Source organism: Andrena cerasifolii, chromosome 7, assembly GCF_050908995.1.
Source record: "Andrena cerasifolii isolate SP2316 chromosome 7, iyAndCera1_principal, whole genome shotgun sequence".
Lineage (NCBI taxonomy): Eukaryota > Metazoa > Arthropoda > Insecta > Hymenoptera > Andrenidae > Andrena > Andrena cerasifolii.
The window spans coordinates 7,620,668-7,624,045 of NC_135124.1; the positions used below are offsets into that span (position 1 = coordinate 7,620,668).

The 3,378-nt window shown below is 38.5% G+C and overlaps 1 non-coding gene across 1 annotated transcript; it reads right to left on the bottom strand.

Moving 5' to 3' along the window:
• Positions 1-838: 838 nt before the first annotated feature.
• Positions 839-910, bottom strand: Trnae-uuc (transfer RNA glutamic acid (anticodon UUC)). The gene has a single exon. It is a non-coding gene; the product is annotated as a tRNA-Glu (tRNA).
• Positions 911-3,378: the final 2,468 nt, after the last annotated feature.

Sequence of the window (3,378 nt, forward strand, 5' to 3'; positions counted from 1 at the left end):
GAATAAAAAAATTATCTTCCACCGTGCAATGAATTTACTTCAAACAAATTTATTTATCCGCGGTGTTTGAAATAAAGATAACTCGCGCTATTCGAAGCTTTGAATAACGCATGAACATAAAGTATCTTTTATTTGAGTTTATCACATGTGGTAAAAAAAAAATCAAAGCGTCCTGCTAATAACGCGAAGGTCGCGGGTTCGATCCCCTCATGGGCCAAAATCCTTTTTTTCCATTTAGTTGCAACATAAAAAAGTGATACTAGGCGTGCTTGTACATTCCAACAGCAATACTCTTTTTTTTTTCTTTCATTTTCCAACGTGCACGTGTCCGGGGTACCGAGTCGAGAAGTTCGCCTTTGCGGCGCGCGCTGTAACGCCATGCGAAAACTTTGGGAGTACGTGCCCGGTTCGCGAGAAGGCGTGAAAGGAGGCAGAATTTGAGTTTCGGTCAAACACAAAGAAAGTTCTGGAACGACGTCCGCGGGGTCTAATTGAGTAACTTTTTCTCGATCGACGCAGCTTGTTTGGAGGGGAACCCTAATAGAAGTATTTCCCGACGAACTACTGAAGAGGGAGACATCGTTTTCGTAATAGGAAAAAAGTTTTTTTTCGTTAAAGAAGAGAGGTGATTCGCTTATATACCTCAGGAAATTTGAGGACTTCTCCGTCTGATCTTTGTGGTGCACTTGGTTCGCTCTTCACTCTTTTATTTCATTTGGCATCTTTCGTTTTGGTATTTTTTTATGAAATTATGTTTAAATTGAAAAAACAAACATTTTATGATTTAAGTAAGCAACGAATTTTGGGGAAATTTTGAGAAAAAATGCAAAAGAGAATTTTCCGGTACCGGGAATCGAACCCGAGCCTCCTGGGTGAAAGCCAGGTATCCTAGCCACTAGACCATACCGGACTTGAGAGATTTCTTTATAAATTACAGTTTTCCCGGATAATACGAACTAGCAAGTGTATATTGTCTATTGAATATCATATAATATAACAATGCTACATTGTAAAATTTCAAATTTATCAAAACTATTTTAAAAAAAAATTATGTAAATGAATACTTTATGAGATCAGTCTTTTAGATATTAATTAAATTCCGATAGCAAAACACAAAGAATAATAGGAAGTTGATACAAAACGTATAAAACGCAAAAACGTGTCTCTTAGAATAGAACGCATCTACTACTACTACTAACGGTCTATCGAACTTCAATTATGGTAAAACAAAAGGCGAACGCTCAAAATGGTTGCCAACTGAGAACTGTTACCAACATACAAAATAATATTATTAGCTTTCTTTGCAAAGAATATCTGACAGAACTATTTATTTCTACATTTTTGTTTTATTATCTTAAAAATATAAATAATGGCACTTAAAAAAAAAATAACTAATCAGTTAATTGAAGGTACTCGAACTGCCAATCTTTTACCAACTCAACATTTCTCTTGCGTGTCAAACCATCTCACCTATCCTAAACCATTCGTTCAATATCAAAAGTACTTAAAAAATTCTCAACACAGTTATTTTCAATTGCAATAATCCTAACCACTTTCTTGCCATATATTCCTGCTAAGTTTCAATAGTAGAAGAAATATTCTACTAAATAGACGATGCTCTGCAGGAGTATTAGAATTTTCAAGTATCAGTATTTCGTATTCAGTAGTGCTTCGAATATCATCTCCCACACCGCACAGTGCATACCCCAAAGCTCAAACCCCGTTTTATTTTGACATCACGCTTTAGTTCCTCGCGCAATAAATCTGTACCGCCACAATTTAACTGCCATCGTTGTTGTCGTCGGGTTTAAAAACTATTGCGTTCACCCGTATCATATCGGTCGGCGATAGTGTCTCGTTGGTCGATTGTTTCTGTCAACAAATAATTTATTTTATTTTTTTATCCCTTTTCCCGTTTTTATTTTTGTCATCGATACACGGCCGCAGGGTCGTGAGGAAAGGCTTGTCAGCGGAGCGGAAAGAACGCCGGACGTGTGTCTACTTCGTTGCTAGCGATACGCAGCGGAACAATTATCGGATATATCCACGGTTGACAAATTGCACGGTCAAGCGACTACATTTTAATGAAGCTCTATCGAGCAGGCTGTTGGCGGGTCGACTGGAAAATGAAAAATGCAACGACGGCGCACCGACGCTAAAAGGATCCGTCGATATTTCAAGCGGGACCCGTTTAATCGGTACGTCTGTCGACTGATAGTTAAATCTGCCGCGAATAATGCGGTTAGAGTAAAATTAATGTTTACGGGCTGGGATAATGGCGAGCGCGCGGTGTGACGCCGACATATTTGTATTTAATTCTCCCCCGCTGGAAACTCGATCGCCGTTCGTTTTTATGCGCGACGAACGGGGGAAATGAAGCGATTGCGGGCGAAAAAGTTATCGATTCGCGCGTACAGGTGTGCCCAGCGACGCCGGCGACGTAATTGATTAAACGGTCGCGATAAATGTCCCCGATTGGCTGGGGCGTCTTCTTTTAAATTCTGGTTTTATCGAGCCATCAGTTTTTAAACGGGAAAGCGGAATTTCCAAGTGGGCGCGATAATTCTGCCGTGTTAATTCGAAAGTGTGTATCTGCTACATTCGTTTAAATCAAGTCACCGCTGCCAGGTAGCACGAAAATCGTTTATCTATTGTATGTATCTATATTAAACAAGGAAGCTGTACCTGTATTGAAACTGAAGATGCAACAGTTTATATTTCGGACGTTTTTGAAATCGATACCCGGTTGTTAAATTAAATAACAGTAACTGCAAATATTAGTAATAAAAGGCGTAACTGCAGGTAATTTTATAGTTAGTTTCTTCATGTTCATTTACACACCTTTTTATCCAGATTTAATATTATGAAACGACGCGAGTAGAGGACGGACAAATAAGAAACAACATTAAGATAAAGATTAAAGTACATAAACAGCAAAGAAAACACAGAAAGAGATGAAATAACAAGTACCAATATTGCAACTTAATCATCCAGAATACACAGAACTATTTCTGAAAGTAAATAAGGAAGTAGCGAAAGAGTCAATATTACAGCATAGGTAAACTAATTTATTTTTCACTTGTTTCATTCTTTTATCGAGTAGGTACATTCATTGGCCTTTCATTTGAGCCTCCCAGAAGCTAAACTGATCACCTCCACGAAATCAACAGTCCAGAAAATTAAACAGAGCTGTACAAAAAGTGTACAGAAAGTACATACATATGTACAGTTCATCAGTTGCTGTTCCAATTTCAAGCTGAATTCGAATTTATCACAACCCCGATTAACCCTGGCAGATTCTTGTAAAACTCCTGTTGTCCCCCAAATCACCGTCTCGTTCGGCGCATACATCACCCCTCGCGTTTTATAAACGCAAAG